General features: G+C 44.2%; 1 protein-coding gene and 1 pseudogene across 1 annotated transcript in view; both read right to left on the bottom strand.

Annotated features, from left to right (window-relative positions):
* Nucleotides 1-21,571, bottom strand: part of ASIC2 (acid sensing ion channel subunit 2) — an 894,111-nt gene that overhangs the window by 561,717 nt on the left and 310,823 nt on the right. The gene's annotated exons all lie outside the window — the stretch shown is intronic.
* LOC121169714 lies at nt 19,237-20,045 on the bottom strand (annotated as a pseudogene).

Raw genomic sequence — 21,571 nt, forward strand, 5'->3', positions numbered from 1 at the left:
GGCCACTTGGGGGAGTGAACCAGCCAGTGGAAGATTTTTTTCTCTGTCTCTCCTTCTCTCTGTATATCTGACTTTCCAATAAAAATAAGTAAATCTTAAAAACACGAAGAGCCAAAATCTCAGGATTTTATGCATCCTATGGGACACAATGATCAACTTGCACTAGGTACAAAAAAATCTGCCTTGCAAGAGACTTCCCAGTGATTTCCACCCCTAACACCAGGATCAACTTTAAGTGTTGGGATCTTTCTCTTTCCTCCTCCTGTACTTTTAAGGGTAAACCTCCAAGTGTTCGATTTCACAGAGTACAGGAAACATACAAGTTAGGGAAACCCCAGCTCCTTCTTAATAGGTAATGTACTGCTTGAGACAACGTTATTTCCTTTCTCGTAGTTATTTGTCTGCCTGACCTTTCTTAGAGACCTTATCACAGAGAGAAATTGGTTTTTTCTCAGTGTACCTACAATTTAAGCTCTGAACCCATAGGCTGTGACGGAAAAGGCCTTGCTTTTGAAAAGAGTCCAGGGAACATCTCTAAACTGAGCCAGGGAGTAAGTTGCTGGTGTGGAGGTGTGACTTACAGGGATGAGTGTTTTCAAGGGCAGATCTTGGTGAGCTGGAAGGTGCAGGGATTGTTCTCAGTGAGGCTACAAGCTTCCTAAGTGCATCAGAATCTGCGAAGGAACAGGAAGGTGCAGATGCATCGGAAATATTAAAACTGACTCTGCGAGATTCCCACGCGGGGTCAACACTGTACCACACCATTGCCAGTCTCTGCTGAATTCTCCAGCCCCAACAACTTCATCAAACTATACACGTTCACTTGCTGAAGTCCAGAGAAATGGAGAGGAGGAAGATTATCAATGTAAGACGACTACACAGTAAATGACCAATGAGAACCAATACTTCTCTGAATCAATAATGTGACTGGGTAAGTTACCCCCATGGACTCTGGAGCCTAGTTCCAAAGGACCAAATGCTACATCTGCTTCCTGGACAACAGGATCGGGGTAAATTCCTGGTGCTGTAGAGTGGTCTAGTAACGACCCCCTAACACATCAGTAGCATTATTCTAGACTTGCAAGCAAGGAAACACATTCTAAGAGGTTGAGGAAGTTGGTCCAAATTAAGCAGCTGGTTCTGTCTTGGAAACATTACTTAAGACTTGCTTTGTGCTTGCTGAAAGTGATAAAGGGTGGCATTTGAACAGGGAGCCTATGATCTCTCCACACCTCACTGCCTCACTAGCAAGACACCTGGGATATTTCATTTCAATTATTTTATTATATTAAGAGGCACTGAGTGCTTTTAGGTGATTAATAAAGATTCAAATACATCCCCATTGGGGATGGACTCCAGGAGTTCAAAAGAATTGCTTCTAATTAACACCTGTATAGTTTACCTGTGAATGGATGACTCTAAAAATGTGTTTTTAAAAATCCTTCCTATCTCCTTTGATGGACTAAATATTTCTTTTGAAACTACAGCTTTTCCATTAATTTGCTTAATGGACTCCTGACTGATTCCGAGCACACGCAGGTGGTTCTCCAGGGACCACAGATCTCAAATTCCTGGAATGACAGTGAATTCTTATTAACAAGGACTAATTGTAGGAGGCCAGGGCTGACTTTGGGGAAAGTTGGAAGTGAAAGTCTGCTGTGCTGCTCTGTCATTTCAAAACCATGCAGTAATTCAACCCTGGCTCCCAGAAAACTCATCCATCCGTTTGTTCATTCAACAGCCTTCAGGTTTCAGAAGATGTGCATGATCTAAAATTATCCTATTAGCTGCTTGAATATAAATGAATAATTCTAAAATGCCTTAGGGGGTTGGGGGAATGAGCTCTTCTCATCGGTTGGTGTTCCAACTATTTCTCTCCCAAGCCTTGCTTACCTGGTTAAAATTTGTATGGAAGACTGTGGCCATTTGCAAATTTACAAATGCACATTACCCTTGCCCCTGCAATTCCATTTCCAAGAATTTATTCTGCAGACAGGATGATCACTAATATGTAAAGGAGCATTCATGTACAGTCATGCATTATGACATTAAATGTAAGACCAGAAGTGTGGAAATAACTGGACGGTGTAAATGGGACAGTTAAAGAACAGCGTTGCCACACATGTGTTCAGTATTGAAGCCATGAGGAGCAAAGGATTCACTAAACTCATTCAACATTTTCCGAATTTCTCCTTTGTACCAGGTACTGTTCTGGGTGTTGATGACGTAACACTGAATGCAACCATGGTGTCCTGTTCTTCCCTTTGCAGATACCCTGGGCCCTAGTCTTGCTCCTAAGTGCCAGGGGGAAAACAAGACAAACAATGTTTTAAAAATCTTCTAAGTGCAAAAGACCTGTTTACAAAGTTTCCTTCTGTATGGTCAAGGGGACAGCAGGTGTGTAGCCGAGCGGTTTACATGCCCACTTCCACGTCACAGTGCCCGCCTGGACACGAGCCTCCCGCTCCTGCCTCCAGCTTCCTGCACAGTCGGAGACCCTGAAGGGCAGCAGTGAGGGCTCTGACAGCTCACGTGTGCCACCCCCACGGAGACCTGGATTGAGCTCGTGGCCCCAGCTCTGCCCTTGGCTCAGTCTGGGCCTTTGGCAGCACGCAGGGAGTTAACTGACAGTAGAAGCATGTGTCCTCTCTTCCCTCCCCTTCCTTTGTCTCCCTGCCTCTGAATGAATAAATAATGTTTCCTTTGGCAAATCAGCGCATGAGTGAATAAAACAATGATGTCAAGATCCTCACAGACCTAGTCATCGTCCCATGAATTCAGTTACTTCACTTTTTAAGTGTGTTTTCCAGAAAGTTCCTTGGAATTCTTATATCCTGGATGCCCAATACAAGAACAATCACACAGGGTCCAGTGCAAGAGCCTTGAGGCTAAATTCTGGCCTTGAAACTGCTGGGATCCCATACAGACACTGGTTCATGTCCTGGGATCTCCACTTCCCATCCAGCTCCCTCTGTGGCCTGGGAAAGCAGTCAAGGATGGTCCAAAACCTTAGGACCCTCACCCATGTGGGAGACTTGGAAGAGGCTCTGGACTCCTGGCTTCGGATCGGCTCAGCTCCAGCCACTGCAGCCACTTGGGGAGCATATCTCCCTCTCTCTGTATACCTACCTTTCCAATAAAAATAAATCTTTAAAAACATTTTTTGGTTTAAAAAAAAATCTCACAGGCAGGAAACCAGTGCCTCCTGAAAGTTGCCAGCAGCAGGAAGACAGACTGCTCGCACAGGTCAGCTGGCCTGGGACAGCAGGCAAGCCACCAGGGAAGTTATTTTTCCTCCCACAATGAGAGAAAAGATTATGAAACAGAAAATTATCCCACTCTCACCATGGAATGTGATGTCTTGGTGGGGTCAGCCCAATGCCTGAGGTGGTGATAAAAGATGAGCTGGCTAATAACTCCCACCCTGTGAATTTATTAAAGCCCTGTATTTTATCACTGAGGCATTTTGGGAAGGAAATACATCTTTGTTACTACAGGCCTTTAAGCTCCTGTTCTAAACCCAGGCTGCCCAGGCTACTGCTCTGTGCTTATAGCTGGGACCACACAACTCAGGGTCCCTGGCCAGCCCGAGGGGACGGGGATGGCCTCAGACACTTGCCCACTTTAAGGCAGACGGGCCACACTCCTGTGGTGTCATTGGCTCTATTCTGTATTTTACTTCAAAAGAAATACAAACTTGCTATGAAGTCAAATAACCAAGAACTACATTAAGAAATATTTAACATTAATTCTTTCCTACCAATTATACCTTCCTTAGCAAAACCATTAGAGAATGCTCATGCTTTGGTTTAAAATGTCTTTATTTATGAGTATATTTGAGAAGCACACACACACACACACACACACACACACGCCCCTGCTCTTGTATCACTGGGTCACTCCCCAAACACATGCAAGTGCAGTGACTAGGCTGGGCCAAAGCCCAAAAGCAGGAATACAATCAGTCTCGGACATGGATGACAGGAACTACGTTATTTTAGCCACCTCTTTTGTGTGCATTAGTGGGAGCAGGAATCGGGAGCCTGAGCCAAGACTCAAGCCCAGGTACTCTGACTCGGGGAGTGGAAGGAAGCCTCATCTACTAAGCTGAACACTTGCCCTCCCTCCTTTCCCTAGGTTTACATATGGACATAGACAGATGTCTGTATGATTGTGTCCCCATGTTTGAGAATCTACGTAGAATTACACCATTTATTTTACAAGGAATGCTTTTATGCCTTTATTCACTAAACCAAGCATCATGGCATCTCTTTGGTTCGTTTTTGCATGTGGTTCTCACAGGATTTTTTTGAACAGTTTCATTGCAGTGTAACTGAGAAACAGTAAATGGCACAAATGTAAAGGGTATGATCGGAGAAGCTGTGGCACGTGCAGTACCAAGCATCTATTCTGCTGCTTGAATGCATCATCAGCTAACCCTCTACTGGAACACACTGAAATGTGGTACATTACCAAACCTACACTAACACAAAAAATTCTGCAAAGTCTTTCCCAACCACAAATCCATTTAGCCCTGTAGGTTTCTGTAGGTGGAAGACTGACAGTAACACAGTTGCTCAAAAGATAAGTTCATTTACATTTTAATAAATCCTATCACACGGTTTCCCTAAATCATGGAAATTATGGACAGAATATGTCCCTAGTGTGCTTTCTAATCTAGGACTAAATCAGCAATCCTTCCCAAGACTCCCTCAATGCGTCTCCATTCCGACTTTTTTTGTAGAATCTCCCTGTGTCTTTCCCAATTAGGGAATCTTGGGAATGGCTTGGCTAGTTTCTTCATATTTGAATGGATTAGAGACATTTTTAGACTTTCGAATCTGGGTTTAAATCCCAATTAGTCCATGACTGATTGTGAACTATATTCCTAAGTTTCCTCACGTAAAATGAGGACTCAGAGGGTTTCACTCAGTGGGTTATGAGGATTGAGGGAAAGCCAACATGTAATGCACCTCTAGCAATGACAGGAATACAGAATTTGCTCAAAAACACACTTATTTAAAAGGCAGAGTGACAGAGAGACACAAAGAGAGACAGAAATAAATCATTCATCCACTTGTTCATTCCTCAAATAGCTGCAATGGTCAGGGTCAAGCCAGTCCAAAACTAGGAGCTTGGAACTCCATGTGGGTCTACCAACTGGATGCCAAGGGTCCAAGCATCTGGGTCATCTTTCATTGTTTCCCATGCATATTAGCATGGAGCTGGAATTGGAAGCAGAATAGCCAAGATAGGTGCCTATATGAAATGTGCATCAAAGTTAGGGGTTTAACCCATGTTCCATAATACTACCCCAGATATCCATTCTTATGGTATAGATTTCAAATCCTATGAGAAAATATCCACTTGCATGCAGTATCTATTCCACCCTAACCAGGGAAGGAGTAATTTATTTTGAATATGCAAAAAAACTTCTTGTTCATGTTTAAAGTAACTTGTGAAGAGAAGTTTGCAAAATTTAGGGAATAGTCCAATGAGTTTCCTAATTATTATAATTTTCCAGTGGTAGGAAAACATTCCGTAAAAAATCGAGATGAATAAAATAAGGAACATGGAACCACACTGTTGACAAACTTTAATTTCTTACTAGTCCAATTACTGATAATCACAACTAATACATAAAAATAGATGTCTAACACAGGAGGGGCTGATGTCATGGTGCAGCATGTTAGACCACTGCTTGAGACATCTGCATCCTATATCACAGTGTTAATTAAAATGCTGATTAGTTTGCTTCCAATGCAGCTGCCTGCTAATAGGCCTGGGGGAAAGCAAATGACAGCTCAAGTGCTGAGTACCTGCCACTCACATGGGAAACCTGGACGTGGTTCCTGGCTCTTGGTTTGGCCTGGCCCAGCCCCAGCTGATGTGGCCGTTTGGAAGGTGAGCCAACAAAAGGAAGATCTCTCTTTCTCTCTCTCTTTTTTTTCTCTCTCTGTGACTCTCTGGCTTTTGAATAAATAATCTTAACAGCAACAACAAAATGAAAGGCTTGTATTTTGTGGAGCACCAGGTGTACGTCTTCCTCAGGCCACCAGGAGGTAAGGTCACTTCCTTGCTTAAGGAATCTAAATGACAGGGAACAAGCACAGGTCTGATGCATATCTCTACCCACAGCAGGAGCTCATGCCCGTCCTCTGGCCTCTGAAACATGACCAGCAATGGAGAACTCACCAGCCCATAAGAAAGCACTGTCTTCTGATGTCAACTAGAGCCATCATCATCTCACACATCGTGCTTACAATGGATGTTGTGTGCTTTTCACCCACTATTCTGGATCTCTTTGTTTCCACTTACAGCCACTTGTAACACAATGTCAACAAAAGACCACATGTACAACAGCAGATACAATGTGGCTTAGGTGTGCAGTAAGCACAGCATCAGATTGGTATAAGTATTCTCTAAAAAGCTCACACAATGACAAAATCATCAAACAGAGCATTTCGCAGAGCACACTGGGAAGCAATGCACAACTGTACCTCCAAAGCCAGCACATGCTGTTGGGCTACCAGGACCTAATTTGTCCATTAATAGAGAAGAGTCTGGGATGGAAACATCCAACTCCTTACCCTTAGGTGGAATAGCTCTGGCATATGTGTTTTATACCAACTTCAAAAGCTTCCCGGAGGGCCACAAGCTTCAGCCAGCCACAGTGGCAGCTGGCTTCATCTCACGTATTAACTGTCCTGCTCCTCCCAAACAACTGCTCCTCTTCTGCTATCCCGACACCTCCTGAATAAACACTGTGCTTCCCACCCTCACTTGGGTTTTGCTTCTGGCTGGGAATGTGCAGTTGTACACATTAAGATAATGCCTTCATTCTCTTACAATTACCCCACCTAGCTCCGGGTCTTCCAGGTCCCCTCTCCAGAGTTAATCCTACCAAGTCCAGGCACAGCAGTTCTCTAAGTGGCTTAAGTCCACTCCTTGAAGTTTCCTCTTTTCTCTGCTGTCTGTCTCCATTTCCCTGAGCCCACACACAGGGGACGCATAACACAGGCTGCAGGATTACTGAAGTTGCTGAGAACAGAGACCCAGGGCATTCTTTAACCCTTTTGCTCTGGGTTGCCCACGTCTGAGGTGAGAATGACAGTGTCAACTCCAGCAGAAATGGCAAAGCTGACAGTTACAGCTCTGTGGGGTAAGAGAGTAGAACTTCCAAGATGAAGTGCTCTTTGTTTCACCACAAAGAAACAAAAGGTTAGAAAAATGTCAGCATTATGTGACAAAATGAAAAATGAACATATGGAGATGAAAACCTGTGTTAGAGAAGAGCCCCACAGTTATGGTTCTGTTCATATGCCTATTTCCAAAGTGATTCACTGCTTACCCCAAGCGGAGGGAGAGCAATCTTTCCTGACAAACAGTGTCTTTGAAAGGATAAAGATAAGAGTTTGTGACCTGAAGCCAACAAAATATGGACTCAGCTTCTTCTCTGTCCCTGCTATCTGTGATCTTGGACAGACGTCTGTGCTTTGACCCCTCCACCCATAAGCTTGTTGTAGACAAGTAAGAATGTGATGGCAAAACCACATGCTATGTGGTTGCTGGAAGACAGCAAATATGGAAATAAGATGGCACTTGCAAAACTTTGTGGGAAGATGGGATTAAAATGTTTTGGTGCAAATTTTTTTTGAAATATATGTATATATATTTAATAATACACATTTTCCATGAACATTCTGAAGACCCCTTCATATTACGAAATGAAGGTATACTTAATTCTAACCTTCCAGACTTCTACAGCTTCAACTGCACATATCTCCAGTGAAGATGGAAAGCTGTACGTGACCTCTGCTTGCTGAGTGCTCGTGGGCACTTGTGAGGGGCATCCTGTGAGTGCCAAAGTGGTAGTCATTGAGGGAGCTACTACGCACATAACTAAAACCAGAAAAGAAAATAAAAGAGAAAAAATAAAGATAAGAGAAAAGGTCATAAACCAGCCACAGGAGCCCGCGGGGGGTGGTGGGGGAGGGTTTCAAGGTGGTAGCCATGTTCAACTACAACCTTAAGGAAAGGGTAAGTAGATGCAGTGGAGACAGTACTGCCACCCAAGGACTGAAGTCTTGTTTAGGTATAGCAAGTGTTTGGTAGAAAGGAAAAACGCTATGAGATGCTAAAAGTTAGCTGGGAACAGATTTAGCTCCTCCTTCAGAGCAGAATAAAGGATGACATGCTATGCAAAATGATATACTAAGAACCTGTAGTTAACCCACCGCATCCCTCTGATTCAGCTGCATATGGCTTAGCTTCTGCAAGGGTGTATGGGGTATGGTCTTGGGACCAGATATGCCTGGATATGTCAGCATTAGCATCTCTGAAAGCCTCTACTGGTAAATGGGACTATCAGTATTCACTGTGCCTACCACACTGGCTGACAGGAAGATCACATTGAATGAAGGAGGGAATAGCTATGTGGACACACAAAGGCTTCCTACACTTGAGCCTATTAGTTGTTAGTTGGGCTTCCACGCTCAGCTACAGAATTTACTCAAAGGCTGATTAAAATGAAACACTCACCCTGGAGATTTTTGAGGGGACATAAAGATAAGACAGTGCTAGGACTGGGGTGATAGAAGAGTTGCAGGCTTCCTGGACAGGCACTGAACAGCACCTCTGGCCATTGCTGGTAGCCAGTTAACCATCTCAACTTCTAAAATGTTTGTGTTTGCCACTGATAACGCTGACAGTGACAGACAATGCAATTTTTCTCTAGCCTACTCACACATAACCTCCCTGCTTCCAGCCCTAGCACCAGTCAGCTGGGGCTCATGCAGGCTGCAGTACTGACTCTCACGGATTTTTGGAAAGTTCTTGAGGCCCCCTGGCCCAGATGCCCTGCCAAGGTTTAGAATACCACATTTCTGTGGGTTGGTGAGCTGAGCAAAGAATCTTTAATTGAGTGGGCTGGAAGTGAATGAGGGAAGCTGGCCAAAGCTTGCAAAATAAGGGAGAGTGTTAGGGCCCTCATTGCCACCATGGGAAGGGCAGATGGCACCAGGCTTGATGGGACACAGTGGCTCGGCAGGTGCTAGTTGACCACCAGGACTTCTGGGAGAAATGATGTTTGGACACTGTCCTCGCTTGAGCATGGATAGAAAAGATAAGATCAGCTTCAGATTGGAGTGTTCCAGTGTTCAGATCAGTGTGGATATGAGAAAGCAAGAGTGGATCTTGACCTGTCTACTCCCACAGCCTCATCCTTGTTCACTCCCTGTTTATTCCCTGTGCTCTTGTCTTACACGAACACTTGCAGTTCCACATTCTGCCATGATCAAGCATGTTTCCCTAATTACGGCCCAGAATGCCATTCTCCAAGCACCTCATTTTTAAGCCATTTATACTCAGAGCATTTGAAGCAGATTTTTTTTCTGGGTGAGCACACATGGGCACTTTGTTTTGTCTTGTTGGCTTTATCGTGGTGTGCTGGAATTGGCTTATGAATATTTTAGGAACCTGCAGAAGTAGCAGAAATGACAAAACCATACTTAACCCACTGTTTTCTATAATGTGGCTGCATAAAGTAAGCCTCAATAAGCGTCTAATAGAAAGATAAAAAAAAAACTTTTAATTGATATCATGGAATACTTAAATGTATGAGTCACTGTGGAGTCCAGTGAGGAGCAGCGGAAGCCTTTTGTGACAACAGTCCCTGGGGCCCCATCTGAATGTCTCATCAGCCCTCTCTTCCACAGAAAAACAGGCCCAATGGCAGTGGTGGTGCCTGAGAGCCAAGGCTGAGAGAGACCCTTGGCATAGTCTGTGCACCCCAGTGCCCTCTCCAGAGGTGAGGGGAAGGCTGGTTCTCTGTTTTCCCTTTCTTCCTGTGCCTCGCCATGAAGATGAGATGAGAAAACAGCCTAATTCTAAGAGGAGAAAGGCCAGGCTTGGCCCCTAAGAACAAAGCTTCTTCTGGAACTCTGACCCAGCAGGAAGGTGGGAATTCTCATCCTGGAAACACAGGGCCTCCTTCCTTCTCAAGGTGTGCTATCCTACCACCCCCGGTGAGCCAAGTCCAACCACTTCCTCCCTGACAGCACAAAGCAGAGGTGGCAACAGTTCTTTAGACTGAAGAGTCTGATGGAAACAGAGGATAATCTCCAAAATGTGATCCAAGACATCTTGCAGAAAAACAAGTTCAACAGCTCCTGGAGACGTGTGAGATGCTCTCCAGGAATCTCCCAACTCCCAGACCACTTGGTTAACAATTCCAGACAATGCTCATGACCCAACTCTGTGCACAGCACACCAAAGTGTCGAATTTGGTAGGCTTCCTTTTGAAATGAGATTGTTGAGACACTAGGCTCTGTCCAAAGTGTCTAGGGACAGAGCTTGGACTGCTCTGTGACTACAGGAACCTTCCCATCTCCACCAGCAGCTGGGGTATGGGAGTGATTCGTCTTCTGAACAAAACATCTCCAATCCTTAGGAAACAGACAGGAGATACCCCAGGGGCAAGACTGCAGGAAATAAAGTAATAACGTTATCAGTCTTCACAGAGCTATTTAAATACAGATTGGGTTGCTGGGGAAATGAAAGGGACCCCCTTTTGTTATGAAAATTAAGGGAGCAGGGAGGGCTATGTCTGTGTTTTGATATGTTAATAAGCTTGGAAGCCTCCCAGGGTGGGGACTGCTGGGGAGGCTGAGTTACCCAGCTTATTTATTTGTGCAGTTTAATTTAACAGCTAGGCTACAACAGGGCTGCAATCGGGATTGTGTAAAGATAATTACAGTCCTATTATTAATCAGATGCCTGCAGGAGATGGCTTGCCGGCTTGCGGGGCCCAGGCTGCCAACAGAGCTGCAAGTTGGCTGATGCAGCATCACTGTGGTCTCATTCTGCCATCCAGTGGCTGGTCCAGGAATTGCTTAGGGAAAACAAGGAAAACAGTGTCTGAGTTTCTTCTTTAATGAGGTTTTACCCCCTCTAGAAGGAAAAGAAACTGTTGCCTTTTCTGAAAAGATACAAACAGGAAAGACCATTGGAAATGCAATGCAAAGTCCTCCCTTTTTACTGAGAGAGTAACTTGACAATAGATATCACTTTGAGATCAGGATAGTCTACATTCATTACTTTCCTAAACTCTTTCCTAAACTCTTTCCTAAACTCTTCAATATATAAAGCAAAAATGCTTCCCACTCCATATTCTTTGAGTTTTCCAACTGTTTTGCTTGGTGTTTTAATTTTTTTATTGCTTTTGGATTCAGATTCTGATTCTGCTTGATTCTAGTTTCAAGTGGTTCCAGTAGAGAATGGCTGAGTCCAACTGAGCAACAGTTACACCTGCTGAGTGAGAGACAAAGACAGTGCTGCAGAAGTAGATGACCTGCCCTCTAGGGATGGGAGACCTCAGAGGCTGAGCATGCTGAGGGAGACCAGACTGCCCGTGGACCTTAAGCTCTGGAGCTTTCCTGAACCCATTCTAGGGATGGATGGTGAAGGGAGCACGGCCTGAGGGAAGATTATACTTTGGGCTTTACCCTTGATAAAGCTATCTTTCTTTCAACGCTGCACACTTGCTTGTTAAGCAGCAATCAGAGCACACACACTGGGGAAAGACTGAGAAGTAAGGCAAGCCTTGCTCCAGAGGAAGTCATGGTTTGTGTGGAGGGACAGATACAGGAATAAATGCAGAGACTACAGGGAAGTTTGCAAAGGATATATATCCTTATGCATGTTGTGGGCACAGCTGGTGACCTTCCTGGAATGCTCAAAACTGTCAGTTAATATAATAGGGAGCCAGTCAGGGAGTTAGATGAGAATATATGACCTGGAGTACCTGCCAGTCCTGCATTGGAATTCTATTTCCTAACCTGTTAATCGAACACACCACTTTTCCATGATGCACTTGCGTCTCATCCAAGATCAGGAGGAGGAGGAGCCATGATAGCCAAGTGGCCTTACCATGACTCCCCCACCTTCCACACCGCCCCAGATTATGCTCACGAAACTCCACCCCATCTAGATGTCCAATTAGGAGACTGCCATCTCATAACAGAGACTTCCCTTGCTCCTGACCACGTCTGGGGATCTCTCTTGGGTCTCGTCCCGCTCCCTGTCCTCACAGGCAGCTTGCCGGCCCAGTTTTGACAGGGCTCTCCATATGGGGTGGCTCACATTCACTCGTGAATGGATGTTCCCTCTTCCTCTTTTAAATAAATTCTGTCTCTCTTGTGTACTGCATTTATGACTCGGCTTCAGATTATTTTATCTGTGGAGACAAGAATCTGGAATAAAGACTGGGATACATAGATCCATAAAAAATACACAAAAGAGTTAATACAAAGAGCTAGGTCATTTAACACAGTGGCCACCAAGGAGGGAGATGGACTCTGTTGTCTCAAATATTCTCTCTCTCAACTCCTTGAAAGTTTGCTCAAGGGCCTTTAAAATAGAAAAACCAGAAGGGGTAAAGCCTAACAGGTGTCTGGGTGCTGGAGTGTGGGCTGGGGGGTGCTGAAGGAAGACCTCCTTCATTGATATGGAATCTGGCAGAGGCCTGTGGTCCCTCATAACATCTTGATCTCATCTGAAATTTGTTATTTGGTTATCTCCCTATAGCTTAGTTATAGTTAATAAAAAAAGGAAAGGGGTCAGGCATGGTAGCCTAGCGGCTGAAGTCCTTACCTTGCATGTGCTGGGATCCCATTTAGGTGCCGGTTCTAATCCCAGGGCCCCACTTCCCATCCAGCTCCCTGCTTGTGGCCTAGGAAAGCAGTCAAGGACAGCCAAAAGCCTTGGGACCCTGCACCCACGTGGGAGTCTCGGATGAAGCTCCAGGCTCCTGGCCGATGTGGCCACTTAGAGTGAATTAACAGATGGAAGATTTTCCTCTCTGCGTTTCCTTCTCGCTGTGTATCTGACTTTGCAATAAAAATAAATGAATCTTTAAAAAAATAAAGAAGGCAAGATGTATTTATTAATTATTTTTTTTTAAAGATTTATTTTTATTATTTTTTACTGGAAAGGCGGATATACAGAGAGGAGAGACAGAGAGGAAGATCTTCCGTCTGATGATTCACTCCCCAAGTGAGCACAACGGCCGATGCTATGCCAATCCGAAGCCAGGAGCCTCTTCCAGGTCTCCCACATGGGTGCAGGGTCCCAAAGCCTTGGGTCGTCCTCGACTGCTTTCCCAGGCCACAGGCAGGGAGCTGGAAGGGAAGCGGGGCTGCCGGAATAGAACCAGCGCCCATATGGGATCCCGGGCGTGCAAGGCGAGGACCTTAACCACTTGCGCCACTGCGCCGGGCCCTATTATTTTTTTTAATAATCACAAATTTATGATTAATTCCATAGTAGGAATATAAAGGGGGAAAGACAAGTATAAGTTACATTGGCCCCTCTGAGCAATAGCCCTTTCAAATGGGAAAAAAAAGTATTAAAATTGAGATTAGAAAATATTTTTTCCCTCTCTTATCTCTCAAAGGAAATTAAAGTGAATCTGATCTACCACCCCAGCACCACTTCTTGTAACCACCTTTCTCTTAGTTTGTTACAATACTCTGTGCTCTGAAAACTTTCATTAGCCCATTTCTTTTTACAAAGTGAACAGAATTGGTTAAGAAAAGTAAAATAGAAACCTTAGAGTAGGAGAGAATGTTTGTAAAACATATTTTTGACAAAGTATTGTGTCCTAAAAACATACAAAGAACAGAAAAAATTTAACAAGAACAAAACCAATGAAAATTGAGTCCCCAAACAGTGTCTTGAATGCAAATGCTACAAACCATAGGCCCCAGTCTCCTAGACACCCTCCTTTAGTTTAACTCACTGAATCAAGGAATCAGTACGGCCAGCTCTATGATACTCTGGTTATCAGACTTCCGGGAACACTTGCTTCTTCACTAGATAATACCTGGTGGCCAGTATCGTCTCTAGGGGAATTTTAGGTGTAAGGCAGTAGTCCCCAAGCTGATGGAGGCCCAGTTGGCCACCATACCAGCCACGTGTGCTATGCATACAATTCATGCACAGCATCTTACTGATGCTTCAGGACTGGCCTGAAGGCTTTCCACTTGTCCATGACCCAATGTGCACACTGTTTTCTGGCTTCTTGCTCACCCATGTCCCGAGGTGCACACTGCCTTGCTCCTTATCTCAATTTTTGCAGACAACAAGAGTAAGACGACCTAGTTAGGCTAGGTCTTCTCTCCCTGCATGTGGACCTCAAGAGCCAGTAAGTATTACCACTAACCTTGTGACAAGTCTATTGCCTGGTCACATTAGAGGTTTGTGGCTCTGTTGCTGTCTTACCAGACCAGCTCCCCTTTCCTTGTAGCCTCCATAAAAACCCTGAAGCACATTCATTCAAGATGGTAGTAGTTCTTTAGGTAGAGGTCTGCTACTCTCTCTCATCTATCAACAAATTAAATCTTCTTTATGATCTTGTTACTACTATTCAGCACCAGGAACAGTGACCACACTTCTGGTAAAAACAACTCAATTAAATGCATAGATGATTGGAACAGAAGCTCATTAAAGAAAACACAAATTCATTTAAGATTCTTCCAAGTCCTATTGTTTGTCAGATAATTTTCTTTCCATCACTGAGTAATCATCTATGTTGTGAATCCGTGCAGATGGCAAAGAAGCATCTGGGAAAAATCTGTACCTCACATTATTAACAAGAATGAACTACCACCCTAAAACTACCAGAATGAGCAAAATCCAAGACACAAACAAGACTCAACGCTACTGAAGATGTGGAGTAAACGGGATGCTCATCTACTGCTGACAGAGGGATGTGTAGGCGGAACACAGAGGATACTGTGCACTGACATAATTTTTATGATACTATAATGGTAGACGCATGTACTATCCATTTTTCAAAATCTAGAGAATGTACAACATCAAGAGTGTATCCTAATGTGATCATGGACTTCAGCAGTGATAGTATACAGCCCCAGCTCACTGTTTAAGATAAATGCACTGAATTTGCACAGAAATGCACATAGGTTCCTGGAGTTCTTCTAAGGAGTCATCTAAGCTGTGGCTATCAAAATCTTTAGCTTGACCTGTGGTCTCTGACTTGGATCCCTCCCTTGTCCGTGTGTAGAAATTTACCTCTGAATTCTCAATTCTGAAAGCAAAGGGCATTTCCTCAACAGTCCCACAAAGACAGGTTGGCATGCTCTCAATGTTCAAGGAGCTGGTGTCGGGAGTCGCTCAGCTGACTCTGCCGGCTGCTTTCTGACAGCCAAGGTGGATAAGTCACAATAAGCAAGAAGGCTGACATCATGATCAGCCAAAAGTCACTGGAGAATTACTGATGATCCATGAGTGGTGCTGCACTTGATGATTGCAGCACCACTCATCCTACTGGTCCATTTGAAGGTTGCTGGTCCATTTTGAAGGTTCATTAGTTTGGTTCATTCAGACCATACTGACAGGCGGATTAGCAGGCTAAGATCTTCAACTACATGGGGAATGGGAAGACGAACTGCCCGCTGGGTAGACAGATATCACCAACACATGTATTCAGTGAGAATGGAGCTGGTGTTCTAGGTAATATTGCTCATGTCCTTTCCAAACCCTGCTGATTATCTATCACTAGGTTTAGGGGTACCCATCACAGGACCCCTCTCTGCCCTCCTAGCATACTTTACTTGCCTGACAAGGCTCAGCTCTCGTGTAACCTCCTCTGTGAATGTCTTCTGATGCTTTTTCCTCTGGTTAGCTGTCTTTGGTCCCTCTGGACACTGTATTTTCAGTCTTGCCCATTCCTGCACATGTCACAGTAAGCAGAATTTCTGGATTATATGGCTGTCTCTCTGCTTTTTTTTTTTAATTGCTCCATGAGGGCCAAAAGTCATTCTCTGTTCAGATGCTCCAGCCAAACCCAGCATCTGGTAGATTTTACCACACACTGAATGTTGTTGAATAACCACCTTGAATCACTCAGTCTCCTGTGGCACACATTCAGATGCAACCTTCTTGTCTAAAGGCCAGGCTTGTGCTCTCACCAGCCCCTGAGGTCCTGTAATTAGTGCAGATATGAGGTGCAGGCTGCAGTGGGGGCCCCCAGCAGGGAATGCCTGCAGAACTGCTGTTTGATCCCCGCAGTGTGCTTCTTTTCCTTCCCTCCCAAGGAAGAAGAGGAGAAGAGAGATTCTGGCGGGTTCTGTTCCCTGTGACTCTGCCATTCCCTGTGGACTTGCTCCTGATGCCTCTTCTTGCTGACACATGGTGCTCAGTGTCTCGGTGAGCACACAGCTTCACAGGAGCTTCAGGATTGCTCTTGGCTTCTCTTTACAACTGATCAGGAGGGTGGGCACCAGCGCTCTAACTGACCTCCCACAAGCACAGTTCTCAGGCTCTTTTGTCCGAGATCCTGTGTTGCCAGAGGTCTGCATGGATGACAGACAGCAGACAGTAAATGTACTGAAAACACACCCCTGTATCCTGCTCTCAGAATCTGCACCTCAGCATTTACACAGAACTATAATCTCAAATATCTGTTTCTTGGCTCACTCAGTCCCAGGAAACACTTCCTCTTCAACTGTCTTGCTCCATGGTCTCTAAACCAAACACAGCTGTGCTGGATCCCAGGCAGGTGTGCAGGGGACCACCAACTCCCGAGGGTGTGGAGGGTGTGAGCAACAGTAAACAGAAAGGGAGGCTAACTGACTCGTCAAATCCTTCTTTCAAACACCATGAAGCAACTCTCTCTTGCATAAAGAGAAAGGTCCCTATCTGCATTTCTTTAGTGACCATGTTTGGTTTGGGTGGAGCTCAGGACTCAGAAGCAGTCACAAAGTCACACACTTGGTAGGTAGTACCAAGGCCAGGTGTAACAATAGATGTTCATCTTCTTTTAAAGTTTCTGTGCATTTGATTTATGCGTCTATGGTTGGAAAATACTTGAAAAAAAAAGTTGTACTGAGCACAGACTGTTTCCTTGTCATTGTTCCTCCAACAGCACAATATGACAACTATTCCTGTGGCTTTTACATTGCATTGGGGATTACAAGAAATCTAGAGATGATATAAAAATGTACATATGTAGGATTCTGGTATTTTATAGAAGGGGCTTGAGCAGTTACAGATTTGGGTATCCACAAGAGATACTGGGACAAACCCTCCATGAATTCGGAGGGATGACTGTGCGTTTATACAACTATCTGCCGAGCCTCTTATTGACTCTTAATATTATTGTGATATGAAGGTGAATACTGCTTTGAGAGCCAGTGAAAAGCATGGAATGTGAGAATGATGTTGATAAAATGTAATATTTTCTAGGAGATAATTCATTATTGACAGCCCTGCTGTAGCATTTGAACGTGTAAGTGAATCTCACAGTTCTCATTTGAGCTGCAGAGTTACATATATACTACAACTGACTTTAATGCAACTGCAACTGCATTCGCAACTCTCCCAGTAAAGCAGTTTATCAAACTGGAATTAAAAATAGTAGTAGGGCCCTGCGTGGTGGCGCAAGTGGTTAGGTCCTCGCCTTGCACGCCCGGGGTTCCCATATGGGCGCCGGTTCTATCCCGGCGGCCCCGCTTCCCATCCAGCTCCCAGCCTGTGGCCTGGGAAAGCAGTCGAGGACAGCCCAAAGCCTTGGGACTCTCCAACCGCGTGGGAGACCCGGAAGAGGCTCCTGGCTTCGAATCGGCATAGCATCGGCCGTTGCGCTCACTTGGGGAGTGAATCATCGGACGGAAGATCTTCCTCTCTGTCTCTCCTCTCTGTATATCTGCCTTTCCAGTAAAAACATAATAAAAATAAATCTTTTAAAAAAATAGTAGTAATAATAATTGGGCCTGATGCAGTAGCCTAGTGGCTAAAGTCCTCACCCTGTACATGTGAGGATCCCATTTGGGCACTGGTTCTAATCCTGGCAACCCTCCTTCCCATCCAGCTCCCTGCCTGTGGCCTGGGAAAGCAGTTGAAGATGGCCCAAAGCCTTGGAACACTGCACCCACGTGGGAGATCCTGAAGAAGTTCCTGGCTCCTGGCTTTAGAGGCTCAGCTCTAGCTGCTGTGGCCATTTGGGGAGTGAACTAGCAGATGGAAGATCTTTGTCTCTCCTTCTCTCTGTGGATCTGACTTTCCAATAAAAATAAATAAATCTTTTAAAAGACAGTAATAATAATTATCTAAGAAATATATGACTAAAACTAAGTAATCTATTTTATATGACTTTCAATAAAAATATACTATGTGAAAATAATGGCTGATGTAACATAACTAGTGATTTTGATGGAATTAAAGCAAGTAAAAAAGGATACATACATAATGTTTATAATATTTGGGTTTATTTTATTACTTTATCAAATACTATTAGATTTTCAATAGAATACCCAGATGTGCAATAGAAATTGAATTTAATCATCTTTTACATTTCACTGAGCTCTTGGTTATAAAAAACTACAGATTTTATACATGTAAAGCAAGATATATATACATACATAAAGCTGCATATATGAATATATATACACACAGAAGTATAGAGAGATTTCATAAATATAGCAAGATAGAGATATCCAAGATATATACATACATAATTTTGCTTTATATACACATTTCTATACTTAACCATAAGGGTATATTCTTAAAAGTGAGAAGATAAAAATGTATCTTACTTATTTTAGAGCTTGGGTTTCATTTTTGCTTCTTGAATATTTATACTTATGTATCTATGGACTGTCATTCTCTTGTTTGAATCTCCCAAATTTAGAAGTGGGCCTGTACCCAGGGCCATATTTGGTGGGATATCCAATAGTAAAGGTGTTTATTGTACTGGAACAAAATACGATTCCCCCTAAATATCTGGTTAATGGATGCAGGAATCTTGCATTCCAGGGGAGTATTGCTTTGGCTGAACAGAACAGGTAAGGAACTACTGTCAGATTTCAATGTGGATACAGTTGGGGGAGTATACACCTGGTGTGTGCATTTGTGCTTTTTAATTGTTGTTGTTATTGGTTTTTTTAAAAATAGAAATCACATCACTTCATTTATTACAGCAAATAGTAAATGAGAGGCAGTAATTCAAGAGGACTTCAGAAAGCTTTTTCATCCATAACATGATAGACAAGACAAGTACCCTGCTCACCCATGCCTTTGGTTATTTTTTCTTTTGATCTCTGTTCTCTTATCCACATCAGTCTGCTGCTTCCAGAATGGAATTTTTCCTTTGAATTTTGTATTTGTTAGATGGCTAATTTGTGAGCTTGCTTTAACAATGTAATAGTGAGCCCTAAGTTAGCTGAGCAGCCTAGACAAATCTTTGATTTCAGGTTCATCTCATTTTCCTTAAAAAGTTGCAAGCGAAGAAGAAAGGCAGAGACCTGAGATGGAAACCAGCAGAAGCACCATGAACATGGCTCCCACAACACTACTGGGCAGCAGTGTGACCCCCACATGACTGCAGGGAGTTCCTGTCTTTCGTTTCTTCTGTAACATGGGCCACAGGGCAAAAATCTGGATGGCAAATGCCACCATGATGAATTAATGTAGAGACTGGGTAAAGTATAAGGCTAGCAGACAGAAGTGATAATGGCTATGTTCAAGGACAGTGAGCTGGACGCACTGGCAGCAGTGGCACCACAAACAAGAGGTGGCCTAAGAACATCAAGACTGTCATGGCCTCGATGGTGTCAATGCTGACAGACTCTGTAAGGATCCTTAGCACTGGTGAAAAACCATAAGAGGAAGTAATGAAAACAAGAGCACTCTTCAGATCAGCCCTGGCTTCACCCAGTCTTCTTCCTCCCTTCACCTCCATCAATGAGATTGAACAGAACATGCCCAATCAATGAAGAAGCCAGGTCAGCTTCAAACAGCTAGTGGGGTACCAGAACATGCTCGTCCATATTCCACCAAATAATGACAAAAAACATGGACACTGCATAGCTACTGTACCACCACACTGTATCCAAATACCACAGCTCAGTATTGGTATCCAGGGCACTTCCAGAAACCTCTAATTCCTGTAGTCACCAGAGAAGTTGGTCACATAAGACCTTCTCCCACCTGACCCCCTTGGTGTTAGCTACAGGTTGGGCACACATTATGCTTTCTTTCACTCAGGCCAGTTCAGTCTCCCTTGCAGAAGTCCAAGTGTTCCTATTCTTTATAAAGTTTTAAAGTAAGACCTCTCTGAAAATTCCATGCTGTGCTTTGGTTGATATTCTACAACCTTTCCTTGTTTTCAAAGGCAGCAACCCGGGCTAGGTCAGCAAAGATGAATTTGTTCTCTGAGGCAGGACAGCACAGCCAAGTTTCTTCTTTCTTCTGTGAAGACCGTGATAGGTTTGGCTTTGCAAGCCTGGCACCCTGGGTCCCCTGTCATGGCACCAGGGACTGCAGCTGCACGCCAGGTCTGGGGACTGGGCTAGAGTTGGGGTTAGCAGGGTAGCATGTCCCCAGGGGTGCATTACTCAAACTCCAGGCCTCTCCCACCCTGTTACCCCTCACCCAACCTTAGACCAGCACAAGACAGCAGAAGAGAAGGCCTGGAAATTGCTGCTCACAGGGGACCCAGCTGCCAGTGTCCTTTTCCTAATCTGATCCCACAGATGGTATAGGCTTAACCACCTCATGGGACACCTGCATCATGTTCTGCTCATCCTATCCCTGTATTCGGTGGTACTTCCATATTGAATTCAAACTTGACATTCTGCACATCACATTTATCTGTTCACTGAAAGTCTACTTCCCACCCCTTCACCTTTATCCAGACCCCCAACTTGAGGGCACAGAGAATGGGGTGTTTATGGGTTCAGCTTGGCTCTTGTGGCCATTTGGAGAGTAAACCAGAAAATGGAAGGTCTTTCTCCCTGACTCTCATTCTCTCTGTGAATCTGCCTTTTTTAATTGGAAGGAGAGACAGAGAGAAAGATCTTCCATCTGCTGGTTCACTCCCCAAGTGACCACAATGGCCAGAGCTGAGCTGATCTGAATGCAGGATCCAGGAGCCTCTTCCAAGTCTCCCACAAGGGCAAAGGGTCCCGGATGGGAAGTGGAGCAGCTGGGATACAAACCGGCACCCATATGGAATCTTGGCATGTGCAAGGCAAGAAGTTTATCCACTAGGCTACTGCGCTGGGCCCGAAAACAAGTAAATCTTAATAAAGAAATAAAATAGAATAAGTAAAAAACATTGATAATGATTATATATCAATGTTTTAATAATCATATATTTTAATTTTATATGTATATATACACATACAAATACATACATACATAGACATATATGTACACACATATACATATCAAGAATGCTCTGTCCCAGAGCAGCCACTGACACCATGCGTGGGTGAGGGTGTGCATGGATGCCAAGCCCTTTTTTCTCATTTACCATCCACTCATATGCCTGGCTTTCCCTCTCAGCATTTCTCCCCTTGGCTGCTAACCTTTGCTTTCCGTCTGTTGTTCATGGTCTAGTAGCCAGGGCATCCTCTGACTCTGACCTATATACCTGTTGGGCATATTAAACCATCGGGTGCCACTCAGCGTCAGCACTCTTCACCCTGAGTCCCAGATATCTCTGCTGGCTGCAGAAGGAAGGACAGCAGATAAAAAATAACTGTGATGG

The sequence above is a fragment of the Ochotona curzoniae genome, unplaced genomic scaffold, assembly GCF_017591425.1.
Source record: "Ochotona curzoniae isolate NIBS_2020 unplaced genomic scaffold, NIBS_Ocur_1.0 scaffold_2453, whole genome shotgun sequence".
Taxonomy (NCBI): Eukaryota; Metazoa; Chordata; class Mammalia; order Lagomorpha; family Ochotonidae; genus Ochotona; species Ochotona curzoniae.